Raw genomic sequence first — 25325 nt, forward strand, 5'->3', positions numbered from 1 at the left:
CTGTATTTCTTCCACAAAACGGGTCTGTTTGGGTCTTTTGTTTCTCCTACCCCCCCTCTGTTCCTTAGGAGGCAGACTTTCAGGGGCAAGAGATTTTGTTTCCGGTTCCTGGGTTTCCAGGGGCTGTTTACAAGTGAGGAAGGAAGCTTCCTCCAAGGCTTTACACCCCCCTTCCCTTTGTGCCTCCTCCCTGGGAACCGGTGAGTTGTCGGGGTGCTGCCCCCATCATTGTTCTGGGGCACCAGGTCCAGAGTTGGGTGCGTGCTGCGCCGGCACCGATCTGAGGGTTCTGCTGAGCCCTCAGTATGTGACCCAGATCCCGCGCCATGTTTTGAACCTGGCGCTCTAACTGGGAAACCCGCTCAGGCTGATACGGGGCCCTGTTTTCTCCCCTGGGCTGATCCAGGGAAGGGTAGCTATCCCTTCTTTGGTAGTACCCCTGGTTGGGAAGATTTGGATACCCCTCCACCCTTGGCCTCCCCTCTCCCGGATTAGGTTGTCTGGGCTCAGGGAATTGGGGAAAGAAGGATGGATGATTTTGGGGTTGGAAATTGGGTGGATACCTGGGGAAAAAGTTCTGCCCAGGATTTGGAGAATTTCTGCCCTCCTGTGGGAAGTTGGGAGGGAAGTTCCCTGGGTTAGGTGCTTGGCTGGATCTCCCCCCTTGGGCTGGAGGAGTCCACACATAACCCAGGATGGGTCGATTTCCCTTGTAACAGGGACTTACATAATCAGGAGAGCGAGGGACCCCATTGGTGGGGCTGCCTCCTTGGCTCCCTGTCTGTGACTGGCGCCGAGGACCTTCTGGGCCTAGCATTATTAGGTGCAGGTAGGTTTTTAGGCCCCCCCATCTCCAAATCCAAAACAGGGGCAACCTTTACCTCTGCCACCTTGGCAGCAGCAGGGGTGCTGTTAGTTTTGGGGGTTTTGGGCTGGTTTTTGTTTTCCACCGGTTTCTGCACCTCGTAGATGCGGGTGGCTTGTTCAATGACCCATTCTAAAGATCTTTTCTCATGAAAATCTCTCACGAGCTGGGTCATTATGTATTTGGGCAAGGCATGGAAAAACGTATTAATAAATTCTCTGCTATCCGTGCGCACCCTTCTGGTGGTCTGCGCAAAGGCACGTTTCAGTTCTTGCACAAACTCTTGTGGGGCCTGATCCTCCCCACATTGTAAATTGTAGGCTGCCTTGCGAGCCTCTTGAGGATTTCTATGAGTAGAAAAATGTTTCAAGATGGCCGCCTTATAGGTGGACCATCTTAAATGATTTTGGTCCTCCAGTCCCGCAAAGAAACTGGAGTATTCCGGGGAGAAGGTCCACTTTACATATTGAATACAGCTTTGGCTGTCCTTCAAATGGAAAGTCTCCATCATTTGCTCAAACAACTCTAAGTGCTCCCAAACAGAATACTTGGCGTTCTCATGATAAGGCGTGATGACGCTCCTGATTGCCTTAATCTGCTTTAAGGGGTCCTTAAGGAAGGCCCTTTTTGTCTTATTGGCCCTTTTGGTCCGGGTAACCCTGGTCCATTCATCTTCTGACTCAGAGGCACTGCTCCCAGAGGTTCCCGTCTGTTCTTCCAGGTTTTCCCGGATTCTGCGAGCCTGGGAATGGCTGGCAGAATGTGGGGACCTGGTCTCCTGTGTCCTGTACCGCTCAGAGGAGTCTTCAGATCCCTCCTTGCTGCCAGGATTTGATGGGTACCCCCCCCACTGACCTAACAGGGCAGAGGTTTTCAGGATGCCCTTAATGGGCCTACTCTCCTGGGGTTCCCCATCAAATTGCACTGTGCTTGGGTGCCATACCCGGATGCCCGCCCCTCCATTCCTGGGTGGTACTGGCCTATGAGCCCCATGCTTCTGGCTGGATAGTAATCTGCCATTCCTGTGGCCCGGTGCTCATGTGCGCCAGGGGACATGGGGGTGGCAGAGTCCAGGGACTGAGAGAGATACAGGCCTCTGGTACTAGGGCTACTGAGGTTATGCTCATGAGTCTCCCTCTCCCAGCGAACCTCATCTCTATCCGCCCCTGCTCCCTGTTGCAATGCAAGACCCTGCGCTTTCAGTTCCTCAGTTAAGGCCTTACTAGACTCTATCAGTCTCTCCTGCATCGCTACCTGTTGTTGGAGTCTATCATTGTGCTGGCAGAGAGCCTCATTCTCTCTCTGTGCCTCCTGATTGGTCCTGGAGCACTGGGCCAGTCTTTGCTGCAGGAGGGTTACCTCCTGAGCTGTGTCCCTATTGGCCTGCTCCTTTCTTGCCAGAGCATCCTCCACCTTCCTGGTGTGCTCTAACAAGTTATGGTGTTCTTTTTGGAGGTCACCCAGTCCCTGGAGGGCCAGGTGATTTTCTTCCATTTTCCTTTTTAAGTGGCAGACTTCCTGGCCTAAGGTATCCCTTTCCTGACTAAGAGCCTGCATCTGTGCCGCCAGGTCGTCCCTTTGCCTTTGGAAGGCACCAGCTTTCTGGCGCTCCTGGTCAAACTCTGCCTGGGTATCCAGGTCTTTCAGAAACAGTTTATTGCTCTCTGCCTTCTCCCTATCTTGGTGGCTTTGCAGGGTGACTACCTGCTCAGCACATGCCCTATTGAAGTCTAACTGTTGCTCCAGCTTTTTCTGGCTCTGCAGTAGGGAGTCCAAACCTTCTTGGTACTCCTTCTGCAAGGCCAGAAATCTGGTATCCTGGTCAGCCTTTTCCTGTTGCAGTATATCCATGTCCTCTTTTATTTTAATGATATACTGCCTACTATCATTTTCTGACTCCTGGCTCCTCTGCAGCCTCTGCTCAGAAGAGTCCAGATCAGATTGGGCCTTCTGTAATGCCAGCAGTTACCTACTCGCCAGATCTTGGCCTTCAGCACATTTGTCCTGCATGGCTCCCATATGTAAATATAAATATGCCGCTACCCTGGCAATCTTGTGGTGCTCATCCTTGGCCTTCGGGGCCAAATATAGTTCACTCAGGGCCACCTGTAGGGGACCCTGATCTCCCCATATATCTGACCCTGTTTCCGTGATCTGGGGTGCGATTGCTTGCAACCAGACCGTCTGGTCCTGATGAGTCCACTCACCTCTCACAAATAACTTATGTAAGAAGTGCTCTCTGGCTATTTTCATGTCTACTAAGGTCGTCATTCTAGAGATTTGAGTTCCTTCCTGACTTACAGAAGTTTGTATTTCATTTTTGCAAAACAGACCTTTTCCTTAGAGCGTTCCTTTGAGGAGTGCTTTACAGCGTAACACAGCATGGTGATCCGACCGGATAGTGTATCTGGTCAGGCATACTGTATTAATCTGCACAAGTGATAGATCTAACCCAAACGTCCGGCACGAGCCCCCAATTTGTAAGAGGATTCAATTCAACACTACAGCTAAGTCAATGCCTAGTCTGGGATACTGAATGGAAACCCTTATTGATATATCTTTATGTCCAGTTCATGCGTTCTGGATGACTATCCCTATATAACACCCCTCTCTTGGAATCCCCCTGACCCCACTGAGCCAAGAAGTAGTTCTGTTTTGCAAGTTAAAAAGGTTTATTTGATAATTTAAACAATAGATATATATATCACACTTTATAATAATTTAATAATTGAATATCACACTGAATCTGAGCAGTAATCAATAATGGATAGTCTGGCACTAGCACACTTGTGAATAGGAACAGAAGAATAAGGTGGTAGAGAATGCTTTATATAAGTTCAGATGGATGTAATGTTGAATGAAAATGCAATACAGAAAATACTCAATATGATTTCAACAAAACAATGTAATCACTTTTCTCTGGCAATCCCCTCCCCCCTTTATGCAATGCAAGGAAATGGAAGGAAAGCACACAGTTCTCATAAATGCAATCAAATGTAATTCAGTTCACCCCAGCAAGCTTAGACTACAGAAGTTTGAAACACAGGCCCCAAAATGCTTTGGTCTGGTCAGGTTTTAGACTGGACTCTGGTCTGGTCTCTGCACTTCACAGTGATCTGGGTCAGCTCTCTGGTTCTGCTAACAGTGGTCTGGGTCAGCTCTGCTCTCTCTGGGTACAGCACTGCTTCTGGATCTTTCTGCACAGCTTTCTCTGAAGATTGATGGATTTGAAGTCTGGATCTCTGGATGTGGTATGGTCCGGCAGCATGCTCCGCAGCAAATGGAATTGAATGTCTCTATCTGTCCTGACTGTCTGCTTTTATGTGTTTTGAAAATGGGTGTGTGTGCAGCATCACTAGGCTCTACCCCTCTCCACTTGTCATTGGCCACTTCATCCTCTTCCCCTTGATTGGGGGAATGAAGTGGAGTGTCAGAGCAATGTCATTTAATGGCTTGCAGATAGGACACTCCCCTGTCAAATTACACACAATCTATATTTGATCAAAAAGACATATTTCATAGCTACACAGTGGTTTGAAATTACATGCACCCATCATGCATTTACTGATGGTAGACCCTGTTCAAACTCTGCTCCTCCTGGGGGCTTGCATTCAGAAATGGCAATATTTTTCACTTTTTGGTCAAGTTACCAATATCAGATTCTTACTCAAATTTACCCAAATGTGTGCAAGGCATGCAGGCATTAATTGATGATGTATCCGACTTTTCACATGCAGACATTTTAAGTAATACCCTCTTAACTGCTAGTTTGCCCCCAGATCATGCCACCGGTTCTAAAAACCTCTTAAAATGTGGGCAGAAAAATCACAAGAATTATGGTATCATTTAAATAATTTTCACAAGTCCGTACTATGAGTTATTCATCTTTTTCTAAAACCATATTCTGGCTACAGGGGTGTGGTTTCCCCCCAGCACAAGGTTGAATTTCTGGTTTTTCCAGTTCTGCCAAGCCAGCTTGCTCTCACAGGCAGTGCTCCTCCCCTTTCCTTCCAGGAGGAAGCCACTTTTACGGCCCCATAATAAAAAATTTGCCTGAGTCAGGACAGGGCTTTGTTCAATTTCCTGCAGAGCCCAGGTAATTCAATCAGAGAAGTGTCATATCCCTTTTGGTGGGAGCAGCAAAAGGGCAGCTAGGCCTGGGAACACAGCTGTTGTGCAAGTCTCATCTCCTGTCGGGGGTAGCTGGTGGGCAGAATTCAGTTCCTTAAGCGAGGCCCCAGCTAATGTCACTTTTAGTTACCCAGTTTTCTGCATTCAAATAAAACTAACCATTTTACATATGCAGCTAGAATGCTGATTCTAAGTTTAAAACTATGACATTTAAACAATTGGAACCTATGTGACACTCAAAAGTAGGTCACTCATTTCTTTTAAACATTTTCGATTTTTGGTAGTTTTAAATCCAGTTTCAGTTAGGCTGCTGCAGACCTGCAGAGCTCAGCCAGTCTTGTTATGAACATTCAAGACACTTCAGAATATAACTTTACATTGTAGCCACCTCTCAGTAAGTCTTTCTTTGGCCTGCTTTGGGTTCATTTATTCAGTTTTACACACAAAAAAAAAGGTCTGGTGTTGTTTTAAAACGCCGTCTTTCTGATAGTGGTGAGTACTGGTAATGCACCCATTTTTGGGATTTAAGAAAATGAATTCCCCACAATTCTAGGTTGCTTTTGGCAATCAGCATTGCCATTCCCAATGGTTTCAGGCTACTGTGTGGGTAGTCCAATGGTGGTTTTAGGCAGTGCCCTTCTGTGCCCATAACATCGGCAAAAATGAGTGGCAGCCTATTCTTCATGCATTTCCCTGTGCATTTTCTGGGAAGCTCTGGCCGTCATGATGTTTTCAATGCCAGTACTGCACAGTTTTTGAGGTAGGGCTCGGATGCATGGGTAAAAACATCCCACAGTACGGCAGCTGTTCGCAAGTGCCCTTGATGATTGACATGCGTGGTGGTGTTGCAAGTAGTGGATTGATGCACACCATTAATCAAAGTGGAATCCTGGTGCATCAAGCCTCTCTTCCAGGTCACCAGATGGGTTTCAGAAAGTCCTTGGTTATCCCTTGAGCCACCATTACCTCAATCGGCAGCTACAAATCCAATTGCGTTGGGCTCTTGGGGCTCATATTGTAACCGATGGTGATGGCATTTCTTGCAAAGCAAGAAGTGGCTTTTTCATTCCTTTCTGTATCAGTTGCTGATGGAATTTGCTTGGTCTGCCATTTTTCTGCATAGCCTCTAGTTGTTAGGTGTCAGAACGTTTATCCTGGGATGACTTGGCTCCCGCTGAGCTGTAGGTAGCTTGTAATATTTTGCTGTGTCGCTTGCCCCTCCCATATCAATCCTTAAACTGGTGCCGGTGCAGTGTCGCGGCTGCCCTGCTCCGCTTGGTCCAAGAGGAGACAGGGCCTTGGTGTAGCGGGAGTCTTCGAGGTTGGGAAGATGTGGGAGCACAAATAATATATCTGGTGCATTTGGTAGTGTGGGTTGGAGCCGATATGGAGGGTGATCGGCAGATAGTCGGGTACGGGTTGATAGGATATTTACCTGAGAAGCTCTGCGTCGTGAGGAATTTGATAGTCTTCGTTACCACGGAGCAATTGCTAAAGTGAGACCTGTGACAAATTAAACTGCAAGGGTACAATCAAGTCAGCAGTCATGCGACAATGGGAGGGAGGTGCAAGAAGTAGTTGCATCAGGTGCGCATCTAGCACATAGAGTATTTTTGCAGCCCTTTCTTACTGGATTATGGGTGATGATATTACCAGTGCAAACATTATCTACCAAGGAGAGATGGAGAACGGCATATGTTTTCAAAGTGGGAATGTACATCAAGAAAGAAAAGGACTAGGAAGTATGCTGGACAGTTAATGTTCATTATTGGGGTTAGATACTGTGCTGCACTTTCTCCTCTTCTCCTGTTAACTGGTATATTGATTCATATACTATCAAATCCAGTAGGACCGGCCATAGGGGACCGCTTACTGCACAGCTGGTGTGAATCTCTGACAATAGTCAGTATCTTCTGGGGGCATGTATTGAGTTTGGTACATGCCGGTGTGATGTGACTGGGTTTGTTTTGGTATTATTTAGTGTTGAATATCCCCGAGCATTGTTAGCAAGCTATATAACATGCAATTATTTGATGAAGAGGATTTATGTGACAAATGTAGCCTCATTAAATGTAAAAGGACCTGGTATTTGTTGTAAGTGAGACCAGTCAATAGTTTGGCTGTCATGTACGATAGTCTACGCCTGAAAGTCTTGACTCCCAGCAAAGTGTTAAGTTGTTAAACATACAGTGGGGTCCCACATTGTCAAACAGCTATATCCGGGTTCCCTGATGGGGTAAATGAGGGGACTAGAACATAGCGCATTTTTGCACACACGCGTTGCATTAAAGGGAGAGTCCTGAGAAAGGTTATAGGTATTGATGGATGTTTCTAGTCTAGGTTTTAACAATAGTTGGATAAATTATATGGAACGAGCATAGAAAATACTGTAGTTTGATGTAGTAACAATCCCAATACTTTTAAAATGAATGTATGTATATATATGTATAGTTTGGCATAACTGCTGACATATATGTTCCTAAATTCAGATAGAATAGAATTGTAGGTATTCATGATAATTAAATTGAAATAAGTATGTGACAAAGAACTATTCAGAATTAAGAGGGAGGGGACGGGACAGAGATCTCTCTACAAAGAGTACGGAAGTGAGTTACATGTGAGTTGGTACTGACAAAACCAAACGGTTATATGTTCTGTTGTTGTGTTTGTTTGTAGTTTGTCTATTTGTTTGTGCGTTTCTGTGTTTCCTCAGAGTGTGGGTATCAAACAGTTTAAATATGGCACATTCTTGCAAAAATGGCCTGAAGATAGTCTCATGGAATGTTAATGGGTCAATTTGTTCAAACAAAAGGAAAAGGCTTTTAAAGTTGGGGGCAGATATAGCCCTATTACAGGAAACGCATCTACTGGAAACAGAGGCGCAGACACTGAAACAGGGATGGGTGGGGTAGGTTGTTTGCTCTGCTTTTACCTCAAGCTCTAGAGCAGTTTGTACATTGATAAGGAAAAAACTGCCAATATCTGAAATGAATTGTAAAAGGGAGAATGAATGGAGAATAACATGTGTCATTATGAAAGTACAAAATGTTTCATATTGTATTTGTGTTGTTTATGCACCAAATGAGGGGGATGGCAAATGCTATGTCTCTCTTGCACAGTTTATACAGAATATAAAACAACCCAACCTTGTTGTGGTAGGAGATTTTAATATCACACTTGGCCCAATGATATATAAAAGTTTAAGCTCTGTGAGTATGGAAAGTATGATGAAGCGGAAAGCCATGACAGATTTTATGAAAGAATGTAGACTACAAGATATGTGGAGGATTCAGCATCCTAGACAGGCGATACACATTTCATTCTGGTCGTCATAAAATGTTCTCATGAATAGACATGCTCCTGTCGTGCGGTTTATGCACACAGAATTACAAAGACCGAAATATAAATACTATTCTGATCCCTCAGCATACCCCAGTTTCGCTTCAACTGTCATTAACATTCCCACTACCTAAGACAAGCGTATAGAAAATTAATGTCACGCTACTGTATGATGTAGTGATAGCGGACACGATTGCAAAAGAAGCAAGGTTTGTTGTGGAGAAAAATTGGACCAATGAAGTAGCAGTGGAGTGTGTATGGTAGGCATTCAAATGCTACACGAGGGGCATGTTGATCGGCCTTCTAAGTAAAAAGAAAAGAGATAGGGAGTTGGAAGCGAAGAAACTAGTAGAATAAATTGCAGAATTTGAGAAGCCAACAAAGACAAATTATATAGTGGACTCTCGCTCTGCTCTTGAACTCAAGAAAAGGAAGCTGAAGAAATTACTTACAGAAAAGGCAGATGGATTCTTGTTTAAAACAAGATGCAACTATTATGAGGGAGGAGAAAAATGTGATTGTCTCCTAGCACACCGTCTTCAACTTATTGAAAATGAAAAATCTATTAGCGCAATTGAAGGTATGATGGGAGTTAAAGCATTTGAGCCGACTCAGATCAATAGGGAATTCAGAGAATACTATACCAAATTATACTCATCGGATGTACAAATTAACCCGGATGCCATGAAAGTATATATAGAAAGCTGTGACTTAAAAAGACTGAAGCCAGAGGAGAGATTGAATTTGGAGGAGGATCTGAACATAGGTTAACTTAAAAGGGCTGCGTGCCACCTGATCTCAGGGAAATGCCTGGGGCTGGATGGTCTGCCGGCTGAATTATACAAGATTATGCCAGATGAAGTACATGCCCTGGTGTTGGCTATGTTGCATTCCTCACAGAAGAAAGGCTTACTCCCACCAACCACACCACATGCCACCATCTCATTGTTTCTGAAAGAAGGCAGAACTTCAGTGACTTTGAGAAGCTACAGGCTGATAAATCGGATTAACACTGATAAGATCCTCGGAAAGACCTTAGCAATGAGACTTGAAAACCTGTTACCTGAGAACATCGGCCAAGAACAATCAGGCTTTGTTAAAGGCAGACATGCATCCAAAGCCATGCACAGATTGGTCCTGACCCTATATGACAGCAGGAAATTGCCAACCGAGGTGGCGGTATTGTCAGTGGACGCTGAGAAAGCGGTTGATCCCATTGTTAGTTTGTTTGTTTATTTTATTTATAAAGTGCACCTGACCCAGGGGTAACTGGGCACTTGTGTGAAAGGTAATGGTTACATAGCATAGTATATACATTATTCTACAATTTAAACAGTCAGGGTAAAATTACATAATTACAGGGCACAGTAAATACATTTTATACATGAGAGATTGGAAGATCTAGTGATTCTATTGGGCACTTTCCAAGTGAATTTGTCTGTGAGATAAGTAAGGGCTTGGCGGATAAGCGCCTTGTGAGTGAGGCAGATAGTTTTTAGGTGAATTTGTTCCTGTATGGAGAGCCACCTGTTGTTTTCTAGTTTCTGATATGTGCTCTCTTCTGGAGATGTTTAATGCCACTCTAAGTGAATTATTTTGCATGATCTGCAATTTATTTATAATGGATTTATTGGCACCTAGGTAGAGGCTGTTTCAGTAATCCAATTTAGATTGAATGAGAGCTCTAACCGGTGTGAGGCAACTAGTAGGTGATAATAAGGGTCTACAGGCCCTGATCAACCTGCCGGTGTAGGCAGTGGCAGAAGAGGTCATGTTTACCCATTTGATTAGATTAGACTGGGCATCAAGGTAAAAACCTAAAGTTGGCAACAGGAAAATTATTCCCATCAATGAGGATACTTGTGTAGTTGGGACTCAGTTTAAGAAGGCTGTGAGGTGAACCAACTAGAAGTAACTCAGTCTTATCATCATTCAGGCAGAGACCGTGTGTGGCAATCCATGCCTGAATTATGGTGTAGACTTTGTTAATCCAAGCGACTTCTGTATCATAGGTTCCTGATAGAGGTAGGAGTATCTGGGTGTCATCTGCTAATTAGTGTAGGTGACACCCAGACAGTCCAGTTTGTCGAATAGTGGCTTTGTAAAAATATTGTACGAAGTGGGCGAGATGCAAGATCCTTGTGGAACACCACAGGTGATGGGAATAGGATCAGCAGCTGCCGAGGGTGAGAACACGCGCATGGTTCTGTTCACAAGGAAAGATTGGATCCAGGTGACTGCAGAGCTGGAGAAATGAGCTGCTGATGATAGGGGATCACAAAGTATGTTATGGTCTACCAAATCAAAGGCAGCTGAGAGGTCTAGGAAGAGTAAGATGGCCACTTTGCCTTTGTCTTTCAATTCGTTGATCTGGCTTTTGAGACCAATAAGGTTAGTTTCTGTTCCGTGCTGAGGTCTGAAGCCAGATTGGCGGGTACCGAGTAATTTGTTAGATTCTATAGTCTTGAATTTGCAGGTAAGCAATTCTATCCAAGATTTCCAATAAGAAGGGGACTGTTGTGATCGGTCTATAATTGGTGGGTTTAGCCGGGTCTTGAGTCTGGTTCTTCAGTAATGGGAGAACCCAGAACTGTTTCAGATTACTTGGGACATAATTACTGGAGAAGGAGGAGTTTATGAGTTTTGTGATAAATGGGACTAGATCTCTAGCTGTGTCTTTTATAGTCTGAGCAGGGCAGCTGTCACCCTTGCAATTAGAAGGTTTAAGGGATAGAATATTTTTTTGGAACTTCAGGTATGGAGACCTTATTAAATTTGAAGCCTGAATTAATTTGTGCGGTATTGGGGTATTAGTTGTAAGTTGTAGCTTTTTGTCAGCTATTTTGGTCTGGAGCCCATTAATTTTGTTGGATAGGGCGTTTTCTATGCTAGTGCACCAGGGTTTATCCTTAGTGCACGTGTCTGTCGGGGGGTTAGGGTTCTCTAATTCTCTTAGGATGTTAAATAATCCTTTGGTGCTAGAGCCTGCTTGGCTTGTTCTGTCATTGAAGGTTTCTTTTTTGGTCTGGATTATCTTATTTTTGTAGATGGCAGTGATAGTGGCAAGGTTAGTTTTATTTTCGGGGGTGGGGGTAGATTTCCAGTGAGTTTCCAGTTTTCTTTTTTCTGTACGTAGTATTTTTAGTTCTGGAGTAAACCACAAGTTCAGATGGGCTTTAGGTTTGCTTTTGCACAGTTTTAATGGGGCGATAGCATTGAATGGGAATACATCATGGCCACTTGAGAAGGTTTTGGATTGGGAGAAAACATACTTGAATGGGTAAAACTGCTGTACTCAAAACCAACAGCAAGTATAAATACAAATGGATTTTCCTCAGAATGTTTTGAACTGGGCAGAGGAGCAAGACAGGGGTGTCCACTTTCACCACTGCTATTTGCCCTTGCAATGGAGCCGTTAGCAGCAAAGATCAGAGGAGATCCCTTGATTCGAGGGGTCCAATTTGGGGAGGCCATAAAAAACCTTGGCTGCATGCGGACGATATGCGGACGATATGCTACTGGTGCCACAAAGTATAGACAGATCGGTCCCAGCAACAGTGAGTCAAATCAACATCTTCCATGAGTACTCCGGATGCAAGAGAAGTATTGTACCAGTCAACAGCTAAGTAATTATGGCTTTAGTTAGTGCCCGTAGAAAATGCGATACCTGGGCATTTGGTTGACAATGGAAGTGGATCGTATGATGGATGTTAGTTTACATAACGCCATTGAAAACCTGAAAAATGACCTGCTCAGATGGAATGAACTGAGGGTGAACCTATGGGTAAGTGTGAATGCAATCAAGATGCCTTCAGCTCGACGTATTAATTACATCCTGAGTATGATTTTTATGGTGGCAAAAAAGAAAGTAATGAAGAAGTTGGAGAGCTTGATAGTCATTCTTGTGGGACGGGAAACAACCTCGCTTGAAGCTATGGAAATTACAAGTATCGACTGAGAATGCTGGATTGGCAGTCCCGGATTTTGAAAACTACTACGTGGCCTTTGGAACAAGACATTTACTGCCATTCATTAAGAATTAATTGGATGTTTGGACACAAGCAGAAACTTGCAGATGAAAACCACTGGCTCCGAGGGGGATGCTGACATCAAAAGATGCACATGGATGCAAATTGAATGTGCCAACAAAATTCCTGATGGAATGTTGGAAAGGCCTTGTGAAGCAAAGTAATAAAGAAGTCTCCTGCTCTAGTAACTCCTCTTTGTGGCTAAATCCAGAGATTAAGTTGGAAGGGAAGACGTTGTTTTGGCCTAATTGGTTTTTGAGTGGTATCCACTGGCTGGGCGATCTTTCTGAAGATACAAAAATGTATTACATTTTGTAGATTGAATACAGAAAAGGAGCTAAAGGATTGCACATTCGGGGAATTTTTCTTTTCTTTTTTTTAAATGTGTATTGGTTCAATTCATTTACATAGACAAATAAACACATTTTTGTTAACCATTTACATTTCCTTTTATCATTTCCTCTTCTTAAAGTTAAAAAGAAAAAGAAACACAGAAGTAATACGAGAAGCGGAACAAGTTAAACCCAAAGCAAATCCGAGCACAAATGATCACTTTTCTCCTTTCTTTCTCTTCTTTTTAATCCCAAAAAATGTTTTAGAGATAGTTAAAGTTAAAACAGCTTCAATAAATTGCAAAACCTCCAAACAGAGGATTATTCTCTCTCCCATTAAAATGCGATTCCACCATTGACGGTCAAGTTCATTACAACAATTAGCTTGATGTTTTTTTTAAATACTTGGATCATAAACTTGTAAGAGTTGTACATGAGGTAACCCAATGAGTCAATGATTCAACAATTCCGACTACATTACAGTATCGACAACAGGAATCTTTCTCTAGAATTAATTTTCTTTCCAGTTCCATCTCTGGTATCAGGGATATTCCGTCTTACTCTTAGCAAGAGATCCCGATAATGGGCAGGCGGGAACTTCAACAAGTAGAGGGGAGGTTGATCCAACCCCCTTATCTCCAATTTCCAACAGGGCCTCAATTTATTTTAAACTGTTTTTATTAGCATTTATAATGTACATTATCTATTTTATAGACATTTGGCAGCATTAATCCATGGGTACATAAAATTAGGGTTAACAATAGCTCAAACAAACAAAACACAATAACCCGTCTTCACTTACAGGGCACTCATATTGGGGCTCCGGCCCCGCTTGCTTGACAATCTAGTCACCGGACATTTGAGTGGTGTGCTGGTTAGCGCTGCCAAGCCTGGATGCCTGGTTGTTGGGGTGCAGGTGTTGTCAGAGAGCTACTACATTGTCAGTGAACTGGAAGGGTCTCACAGGGGTTTATCGTCCGATGGGTGGAACATGTCCCAGACCAGGGCTTTCCAGTCCTCATATGCTGGGTTAGCTTCTCCACCCGCTTTGGCTGCCCCCTCTCCCCAGACCTTGGTTTCCGCCCCTGTCCAGTGCTCCAATTCCCTGTGGCACTTGTCAAACTGTGGGCCCCTCGTAGATTTCCATGCCATAGATATGGCTCTCTTAGCTAGCACGCACACCATGTCCATAAGTTTCACTACATGTCTCACTTTGCTTATTCTTGGGTAGGCGCACAAGAGGAACTCCTTCAGGGACCAATCGTACCTCCCCACCCCTGCTGTTCTGCAGGCTTGTTCTATTTTGAACCAGAAAATCTGTGTCTTCAGGCATCCCCAGAACATGTGCAGCATTCCATCCCCCTCTGCGTTACACCAGGGGCATAGTGGGTGTGTGCTCTTGTTGAATTTTGCTATCCTGTCCGGTGTCATGTATGTCCTGTATAGGATTTGTAATTGGATTAGTCTGAACCGGGCATTTCTTGATACTTCCCGGGGGTATGCTAGGATCCTCTCCCATTCCTTTTCGGTTATATTATTCCTCAGGTCTGCCTCCCACCTCTGCTTCAGTGTGTCGCTTTTTGGGTTGGGTTTATCTGCTAAGTGCGCATAGAGCCTGGAAACCGGTTTCCACCCATCCCCCAAATTATACAGCAGTGTCAGCAATGGGTCCGGCTCTGGATCTTCCGACCACTCTTTCCATTTTACTCTGGCCCCCTTCCTGACTCTGCTGTACCAAAGAAATTGGCCTTTGGGTAGGCCTTCTTTCTCCACCATTGACACAAATTCTCTGAAGGTCCCGTCCTCGTATGTGTCTCCCCAGGTGTAAATGTCGTGCCCTTCCCATTTTCTCATCTGGGCCTGATCTGTTTTGGCACTGCACACCCCAGTTGCAATCAGGGCGTCCGGGGAATAGGGGTCTACCCCTCCAGACAATTTCAGGGTCCTGTCCCAAATTTTCCTTCCCAATAACACTATCATCGGGGTCTACCCCAAACACTCTAGTGGGACCCAGAGGGCTTCATTCAGGTTCGCTGGTGCTACCAGCTGTCTAAGTAGTCTAGTTTCCGGGGTAGTCTCGTCTGCTAGCCACCTGGTCACATGGCTCAGCTGAGCCCAATATATAGAGTCAAACCCCTTTATGGCGTCTAGGGATGCGACTACATATGATTTGTGTGAATCCTTTGTTTATGCCACTATGTGTTGTAATCTATGTAGGTTCGCTGATGTATTCCGACCAAGTACGAACCCGTTCTGATCTTCATGCATTAGTGTTCCTAACACCCCTGCCAGCCTCTTGGCCAATATAGTCGTTAATATTTTAATGTCATAATTAAGCATGGCAAGTGGTCTGTATGAGCCACAGTCATCTCTTGGTTTCCCTGGTTTGGGTATCGGCATCACCAGCGTCTCTCTCATACTTCTCAGTAGTATCCCTTTTTCGTATGAATCTTTGAACACTTCTAGAAGGGTGGGGGTCAGTTCCGCATCTGCCTGGGGTCTTACTGGTAGACATTGATTTGATTGCCTCAGTTATGCCATCGGCAGTCAGGTCCCCATTTAGGGTGGCTCGCTGGGGTTCACTCAGTGTTGGAAGACCTATCAGGTCCAGCGTATCTAGGATGTCTCCCTGCGGCACCGTCATTGCGTGGCCGTACAGGCGGGAGTAGAACTGCTTAAACATGTCGTTAATATCTGACTGTGATGTATGAACCTTGCCAGTGGAATCTTTAATTTCGGTAATTGGGTGCTTCCGGTGTTTCCTCCTGCACAACCACGACAAGAGGCTACCTGGTTTGTCACCTTCCCCGTGTGCCCTAGTGGATTTGGCCGCATAGTCAAATTTTGCCAATCTGGCCCACGCTTCTTGGCAGTCTGCCCTAACTATGGAGAGTTCCATCTCTGCCTCTCTTGTCCTGAGGGCGGTGGCTTCTAGTTGTGTGATCTGCCTCTTTCCCTCACTGTTCTTCTAATGCCCCCTGCGCTAGCAATGATTTCCCCCTGACCACTACTTTCAGTGCCTCCCAAGTCGTGTCCCATCCCTTTACACTCCCCACATTGATGTCTAAGTACTCCCTTATTTTGTCCCGGAGGTCCTCTTTGAAAGCGCAGTCTGTTAGAGCCTCTGTTGTCATTCGCCACATTGGTATGGGTGGCTTAGGCTCTCGTTTTTTTCATTCCATGAGGAGCGGGAAATGGTCAGATATTGATCTTCCCAAGTAGGACGCTGACTCCACCTGGGGTAGGTGTTGTTTATCTATTAACAAGTAGTCAATTCTGGTATAGAGTGTGTGGGGAGATGAGAAGTAAAAGTATTCTCAGTCTGTCGGATGTAATTCTCTCCATACCTCTGCTAAGTCTAAATTCTCTATTACCTTATTTAGTGAGGAGGGGGTCAAGTTGGGCGACAATGTCGGGGGATTAGATCTGTCCCGAGTGTAGTCGCAAATGCAATTAAAATTGCCCCCCATATGAAGAAGCTGTCTTGGTAGGGTGTGAGTTTAGCGCCCAGCTTAGTCAGGTATGCTGAAGTCCCATTGTTGGGGAGATAGGAGTTGACAATGCAAATATCTAGTTGTGTTGTTCAATGCTGCCCCTCAGTATCAAGAACCTCCCCTATGTGTCTTCCACCTTTGACAGTAGCTTAAATGGTATCGCCCTGTCTATCCATGTGTATACCCCTCAAGCATATTTAGAGTATGGAGCGCCAAAACCCTGTCCCCCCCACCATTCCGTTATTTTTGTAGAGTTTTCGGCGTTGAGATGTGTTTCTTGTAGGAGTCTAATGGAGATGCGCTTCCTCTTTAGGTAGGATCTAATCCTGTCTCTGCGCATGTAGGAGCCTATCCCCCAGACAACAACTTAATGTCAGCCGCCCTCCCTGTGTCGCAGTGTCCCCATCATCAATGCCGGTGCCCGCAGTGCTCCTGTACCCTTTATAGAGAAGACTAAGAAACATTTCAAACAACTTGTTAAACTCAACCAATGGCACCCAGCAGTTGCGCCTTGTGGGCAACGCTCAGGTGCCCCTGCCAGATTTCGGCCTGTCCAGGACATCTCAGACAGGTTATGGTACGGCAGAAACAGGCTGGCACCAGTCCTTTCACAGGGTCAAGCCATCCTGCTCGTGTTCGACGTTGTGACAGGTCTTACGTCTTCCAGCGAAGAAAAATTGGCATAGCCTTTCCCTTTTAAGTCACCAACTGTTCTCAGTTGGACGTTTTTTCGTTTGACATTGTGTGATTCATGCAGCCGGCTCCTCTTCTCCTGCCATGTTGTTGTGCTCAAGCCACATGTTGGCCGCTGCTGGTGTCTCTAAAAAGATAGCTCGCCCTTTATGTATCACCTTAAGCCTGGAAGGGGTAGATCAACATGTACTTAATATTCAATTGGCACAGCCTAGCTTTAATTGGGACAAAAGAGTTTCTTGCTCTCTGGACTACCGGAGTGTAGTCCGGGTATATGGTGATTTTGGCATTGTCTCTGTTTATTACTCCCCCTTCACGTGAGTGGCGCAATATGACTTCCCGGTCTTGGAAGTTGAGGATTCTTGCTATGATCGGGCGTGGGTATGAGCCAGGTGGTGTTTTTTTCTTTCTACCGCAAACCCCTGCGAAAGCCAGCTAGCTCCTATTTCTTGTTGCAGTACGGTTTCTATGAAGTTCGTGGGATTGGGGCCTTCTGATCCTTCTGGAATACCGAGTAGGCAAACATGATTGCGTCTGGACCATCCCTCTGCATCTTCGGCCCTTTCTTCCAGTATCTTGTTGCGCCTTTCCAGCTTCACCACTCTGTTCTGCACATCTTCCAGTGGTGTGGACATTTCACGTTGCTCCATTTCTGTGGTTGTTACTCGTTCCGTGAGGTTGCGTATGTCTTGACGCATTAGCTGCATGACCGATTTCACCTCTTCTATTTTAGTGTCGATGAATGGGCGCAGCCCAGATATGGCCTCCAGTATCTGTTTGTCTTTGCTTTGTTCCTCAGGAGGCTTTCTGAGTTGGGGCAGGCTCTCTGGGTTTTGATCTCTGTTCTTTTGGTCTAACTGCGGCAAAGGATTCCATGATATTGGCCTTATTTTTCTCTTTGGAAGAGGGCATCTCCATGTATTGTGGGCCGGGGAAGCCGAAGGCCACCGGACCGTGCTGCATTGCCTATAGACTGGGTTTATGCACATATGTGTGCTTCTGTGATCTTCCTCCCGTATTCTCTTGGTCTTGGGCTCTGCTATTTGCAGCTTGTTGACTTTTGGGAGTTACTTCGCCTCATAGCGGGGCCAGGCGGGGGTGATCCATTACTTCTGCTCTCTGTGCTGTCTGACAGTGTACTCTGGGGCAGGTGGGACAGAGTCAATGTTCCGTTGAGCTCCTGAGGTGTACCCTCCACTGGTTGCTCTTTTGACCCCATTCGGGGTGCGTTGCCGCTTGATGCGGTGTGTCTCCCACTTATTGATGCTTGGTACTTGCTTAGTTAAGTTGCTGCGTGGTTTGGCGGGGCTAGTTAATATTCTGGATGCCCACTTAGTGCTTGTGTTAGGTTTTTGGGTGCAGCCTGGTCTGCCCTATTGACTGTGGCTTACTTAATGTAGCCCTTTTCTCCATGGATGGCTGTACTGGGTTGTGTCAGCGATCTGTTCGCATTGCTTGCGGGCAGGCTGTTGTTTCCCAGATATTCATACGTAGGCCCAGCGTGGTGCACTGTTGTGCTTGCTTGGGCGGTGTGTGCTCTTGCTTTGGGCTGTTATTTCCAGGTACTGTCTCGCCGTGCAGGCTCCCTTTCAGCCTCGGTGTGTGCCCAGCGTACGAGTAGATGCCCCGTGGGGGGGGAACAAAGCCTCACTACAGTGACCGTTGCTTCAAGCAGTTATTTGTTATGGCTGCTTTGCCCCCCCTTTCAAGTGGTTGGGGTTTGCCACGCAATAGTGTGTCCCAAGAGCGTTCTAAGCTCTTGCTCCTTTGTCTCCCAGCCGCTGCCTGCCCACACCACACTGCTCGTGGGGATTGGCGTCCCCAGTTGCACGTACACCTTTGTCCAGGCCTTGGGGTCTCACCTCTTATCTGGTGCAGCTCCGGTCCGGTCTCCAGCCTCAAGTCCCCTAGACCCTCGCAGTCCTTCAGCACTCCTTCTTATTAGCGCTGCTGGTTCCTTGGCACCTCGTTGCGGCGGCCTCCTTGCGAGCCACAGCTGCGTTCAGCTGCCTCCGCAGCAGCCGGATGGCATTCTCCACCCCTCCTGTCGTCCCCAGCTCTCGCTCCTCAAGCCCAGGAGGCATCAGGTCCGGCCGCCCTCGGTTCCAGGCAGGTCCTCTGAGGCGTCTTGTTCCTATTCCGGGTCGCTGCACGCCGAGTACAGCCCCTCGCACAGTCAGCCTCAGGCCTCCATGTCGCCCACCATCTTGGCTGCCGCGGGTGCTCTGCTTTGGTAGTTTGGTTCGGGGAGTTGCAGCCTCTGATTTGTCCTGCGCTTTTCACACAGTGTGCATTATCAATTCCGCTTCATGAATGTTCGTTGTTGTGTTCATTGCTTTAGTTTTGCAATTATTTCAAGGATCTGCAATAGGATCTAGACGGGAGCTCTATCCCAGCACGTCGTCACATCTTGCGCTCGAGCCATGCCCCCCTACCAGGGCCTCAAGGCATCAAAATCACTTTTACAAATAGTTTTGATCCAATCTTGCTCCTTTAACTTCTTTTTGATTTTCATGGGGTTCATGAGAAGATTTTCGATTTCAAGCTCTCGATTTATCATGATTTCCTTGATCTTATCTTTCCAGGTTTTTAGTGAAAGATCTGATTTTTCTGATCTCTCTGAAAATATTTCAAAGGGTGAGCCCCCTTTTGCCATGCCACATTTCCTGAATAAGGCTAGGGTTTTCCACAGGGCAATTCCTTCTAGTGATTCGAGGCTGAGTTCCTGTCTTATCACTGGCATAGGGAAGGAGTTGGGCAATCTCAAACATTTCCTCCAGAACATGCCCTCCAACACTGCCCAGTTTTTCCAGGGCATTCAGGGAATATCGAAGACTGAAGAGAGCTGTGGGGGATAGAATTCCTGAAGAGTGCAAAGACTGGATGGATTGGTTACGAGAATTCAAGATGGATGGACACATTGCATCAAAGGTATATAAACACCTGGTACAATATAAGGTAACTAATGGGAAATTACTGGACAAATGGTCAGAAGGGATAGACTCAGAAATGAGTGTGAGCAGGTGGAACATTGTATGCATGAATGTTACATTGACATCATTAAATCTAGCAAAAAGAGCAAGACAGATCAAGATCTTGAACAGGGTATGCTGGGCACCACAGAAAATGTATGAAAGGGGTCTGTTAGAGTCAGAGGCTTGTTGGAAATGCAAACACAGAGTGGGATCATTTGAGCATATGATGTGGGAGTGCGGAATTTGAGGGAATTCAGGAAAGAAGTGACATTGACAATGAATAAAGTATTGATGGTTGATGTAGAGTATGATTTTACAAGCATTATCCTGGGGAGGAGGAGTTGATAGCGGATCTGTCTTTTCTGCAAAGATGTTGGTTCTTCAGAGCATTGCTTTGGCAAAAGAAATTATTCTCATGAATTGGAAGAATGAGCAAGCACCTTCTGTTTCAGCATGGTTGCTAGATTTACAACAAATGCCAAAAATATAGGAATAAGAAAAGAAACCTATATTGACACATTTGGGAAATATTCTTGGATTTGGAAATCTATGCTTCAGTGACTATATACTGTTTGTACAATGATATAGTTGGAGTAATGTTGGTATTGTGCTATTGTTCATACTCAACTGTGAAAGAGCATGGGTGGGATTAATATATGTTATGTAAAATGTGATGTAAAACTGACTGTTATCTTTTAATCTCTCAACAAAAATGTAAATACAAAAAAAGAAACATTTCTTAATCCATATTACTGGCATTCTCCAGTGGATATCCCATATGGTGAAGCGGAACTGCAAGAAATTTGGGACAAGTGTTAGGCAAGATTGTATGCAGTACCCCTTGGGTGCACTACAACAACCCTGACCTCCTGGCAATAGGAACCCAACCTTTGGTATAAGCTTGTACTACACAGATTGGTAGTGTGTTGAGCAGCCAGGCTTATCTCAAGAAGGGTCAATGTTTTAATTTATCAGTCAGTTAGAATAAACCTTCTTCAGAAGGGAGCAATATAAAAGAAACACACAAATACACTTCAAAACTACACAATCTTAGTTTCTAAATCAGTAAAGACCCTTTTGGGATGGCCCACAGTCACAACATACACCCTCAGGTGACTTCAATAGCTAGGGTGCTGGGGACATTAATATCTTACTGTTTGCATTTAGAATACTATTAGAACTTGGTCAAAGGAAAAGGTTATTAGAACAAACAAGAGACCACAAATATTCTTAAGCAGGCAAATACTTTTGAATCCCCCAAGCAGAGTCATTCAGTATAACAGGTTAAGCCAAAGTCAATGGGCAAAAGTCTTATACGGGCTGAAGCACTTCTGGTATGTAAGTCGAAAAAGTATTTGCACAATGTTTTAGAAGTCTTTGAAGAAAAGAAGAATCAATGTAGGGCCACAAGCTGTTTAGGCTTGTGAGTAGTAGAAGATGCAAGCAACTCTACAATAAGAGGTAAGTTATCTCAGACTTTACAGTTCCTTTGGATTGAAGAAAAAGTGCAGCAGATGACTTCTGTTCCTGTGCAGCTCTGCAGATCTGACTTTCCTGGGCCTCAGTCGTGGGGACAAGAGGGAGGACTTCTGGGGACTCCTGCACTGTAATGGGATGGTCACCGCTCGCAATCGGCATCTTTCCACAAGTGGCACTTTGGTGTTTCAGCTCCTCGTGACTACCGCAAATAGCAACACAGCGGTTTCCGGCTGTCGAGATGGACTTTCCTTGCTTCTGGGGACCCACACTCTGTTGAAGGTGCTCAGGCTCGGTCAATCCTGCTTCCTGGGAGTCCGGAGGATCTTCCTGGAGCTCTTGGCAAACTTAAAAGCAACGCACACAATCTGGTGTTCCTCTCCCTGGTGTTTCAGTTTCCAGCAGCAACTCTGTGGAAATGCAACCAGCCCAGAGAGAATGTCCAGGTGGCTTACTTTGGAGTTGATTGGTCCCACCAACTCAAAGGGAGAAGTCGTCCTTGCAGGGGCTTCTCTGTCGATACGAATTGGGAGGTTCAGCACAGCAGCAAGGATTCACTGGGCAAACCAACGGTCCATGAGTTGCAGCAGGCATCCTCTTCAAGTTCTTCTTCGGATTCCTTCGCCCAGTGGTTGACTCTGCCTTCCAAGCCAAAAGCCTCGCCTTTTATTCAGTTCTCTCTCATTCATTCCAGCCTATCAGTCACCCAGCAGGGTGGCTGCCCTTGACGGACAGTCAGCCAACCAATCACTACAGAGTGCATTTGTGTCTCCTAGGAGACTAAGCACAGGGGGTTTCGGGCACCTCCCTCACTTCCTACCCCCACCAGACACCCTGGAGCCAGAGGTGGGCTTCACTCGTTAATCCCACCAAAGGCAAAGCGAACAAAGGGACCAAACTTGGTTTGGCACGTAGAGTAAATCTCAAGAAGGACCTTTCCACAAAGAAATGACGAAAAAAGAAGACCAAGCCATTTTGACAAAAATGGCACCCATGGGTGCTTTACTGCCTCTGTGAACGCAGCCCGCGGTAAATGCACACCACGGTAGGTAAAGGTAAACCACTGCCACCAGCCGTTCAGTGAGGAAAGTGTAACATAAAATTGTTACATGAGAAGCTAAACAAAGGGGATACTAAGTAACCCCTCCAGCACTGTATTGTAAGATAGTGAGTGCTGGGTCTAGAAAGTTGCAAATGTAAGTAAAGTCAATTTCACTTTACTGTTCTTGGAAACAGTAGTTTATCCAAGGGAAGGTATTTAAACCTTTGGGGTATCTGGAAGACTTCCCTGTGCCACTGCACTGAAGGTGCTGTGGGACCCAATGTAAAAGATGATGCCTATGGAGTTTGCCGGACTCCATAACCAAAAGAAACACAGAGTTCAAAAATCACATTAAAATACATGAGAGAGAGGGGAAAAGGGTCTCACTCTCTCCAGGTAAAAAAAAACAAGTCCTCAAAATACAGCAAAATTGCTGGGGGTCTGGAAGGTGGAGGAAATTAGCACATTTCTGAGAATTCTCCCTAACAACAAGTTACAGATCTTTGATATAAGACAGAACATCAACGCCTTCAGGGACTGAAAAAACCCCAAAGATACCATGACACCAGAAACAATGTACCCATTAGCGCAAATTGTGGGAACTTTCCCTACATTCGCTGCTGATTGTGAACTTGTATTCATTGTTATGTTATTTTTTATGCATTTATATAGCGCCTTACATACCATTGGTATGGTCTGAAGGCGCTGGTAGGTTGAACGCCCTTGGGAACCGAAGTTCAGATCAGTAGAGAGAGTAGAGAGAGTCAAAGGTGCATGTTTGCACCGGGTATGTGTGCATTTCGTGTGATATCCGTGTAGAAGCTGCTTCTTAGCGGTAGGTGTGGTGGTTGAGAGGTCAGGAGAATGTGTTCGTTCAGGCAGGTTTTATCCAGAACGCCTGTGGCTGTGTTAGGCCTGAGGAGAACGCCTGGCTGGGGGTGTGTGAGACCAGCAGTGTCAACTTAGAATGATGTGGAGTGAGCGGCGGATGTTGGTATGAGAACAGATATACTGAATGGTGTCATAGTATCTCTGTGTTCTAGTTGAGTGGTGATGTAAAGGAGAGAGTAAGCATAGTGGTGTGATATGATGAGTTATATGCTCTTTCAAACGTTCTTTGCATTCTAAACCATACTATATACGTCACACAATTTTATGCGTTCCAGTCCGTACCGTGGACACCTATCCATTCTATGCACTACAGTCTGGTTCAATACACTCTGGTCCGCCCTGCGCGGTCTAGTCTTCTCCACGCATGCGCTCTTGTCCGCCACACGACTGTCCACTTGTCCGCACCACGCATGCCCTCTTGTCTGCCTCATGCATGCACTTTGACTGCCCCTGGCATGCACTCTTGACTGCCTCAGGCATGCACTCCTGACTGCTTCATGCTCTACGCATTCAGTAGCTCAATGTATTCATCCATTCTACGCACTCATCAGTACTGGATGCGTCCGTGCTCGTTCGTTCTATGTACTCGTCGGCTCTACGCGATGCATCAGTTCACTCTGGGCACTCGATCGCTCCAGGCACTCGTTCGCTCCAGGTACTCATCCGCTTTATGCTCTCACGCGTGCTCTGCATTTACCTGTTTTACGCACTTACCCACTCTATGCACGCACCCCCTCTACGTACTCACCCCTCTACGCACTCACCCCCTCTATGCACTCACCCCCTCTATGCACTCATCCCCTCTATGGACTCACCCCCTCTACGGACTCACCTCCTCTAAGGACTCACCTCCTCTACGGACTCATCCTCTCTATGCATTCATCCACTCCACGCACTTAACCGTTCCACGCTCTCATCCTCTCTGCACTCATCCGTTTTAATCACTCGTGATTTTCATGCATCCAGCAGTAGTATCGTGTTCTATATATTCATCTCTACACTCACCTGTCTTATACCTTCATTTACTCTGAATATACATCCACTTCATATATTCATCCGTTCCATACGCCTAACCGCTCTATACTCTCTTTGGCTTCATACACCTAAGCGCTTCATACACCGATCTGGTGACTGCATACATCTAACCTCTCCATACACCGATCTGCTGGCTGCATACACCTAACCGCTCCATACACCCATCCGTTCTATGCACCCATCCGCTTCATACATCCATCCGCTCCATACACCATCCGTTCCATGCACCCATCCGCTCCATATATCCATCCGCTCCATACACCCATCCGCTGTATACGCCCAACCGCTTCATGCACCCATCCATTCCATACACCCATCCGCTCCATATATCCATCCGCTCCATACACCATCCGCTGTGTACGCCCAACCGCTCCATGCACCCATCCGTTCCATACACCCAGCGGTACCATACACCCATCCGTTCGATATACCCGCCGCTCCATGTACTCCTCCGCTCCATGCATTCATCCGCTCCATGCACTCATCCGCTCCATGCACTCATCCGCTCCATGCACTCATCCGCTCCATGCATTCATCCGTTCCATGCACTCATCCGCTCCATACACTCATCCACTCCATACAGTTATCCGCTCCATACACTAATTCGCTCTATACACCGATCCGCTCCATACACCCATCCGCTCTATACACCCATGCGTTCTATACATCTATGCGTTCCATTCCACCGTCCGTTCCAAACATTCGTCCGCTCCATACACTCATCTGCTGCATACACTCATCCGTTCTATACACTGATCCATTCCCTACACTCATCCACTCCCTACACCCATCCACTCCCTACACTTATCCCCTCCCTACACTCATCCACTCCCTACACTCGTCCACTCCCTACAATCATCCACTCCCTACACTCATCCGGTCCATACCCTCATTCACTTCCTACACTCATTCACTCCATGCATTCGCCAGGTCTGTACAATCGTCCGCTCAGGCGATAAACACACCCTCCGCACTTCCGCATTCATCAGCTATCCAGACTCGATTGGCTCTAGTTACTCATCCG

The sequence above is a fragment of the Ambystoma mexicanum genome, chromosome 1p, assembly GCF_040938575.1.
Source record: "Ambystoma mexicanum isolate Mex_15411 chromosome 1p, UKY_AmexF1_1, whole genome shotgun sequence".
NCBI lineage: Eukaryota > Metazoa > Chordata > Amphibia > Caudata > Ambystomatidae > Ambystoma > Ambystoma mexicanum.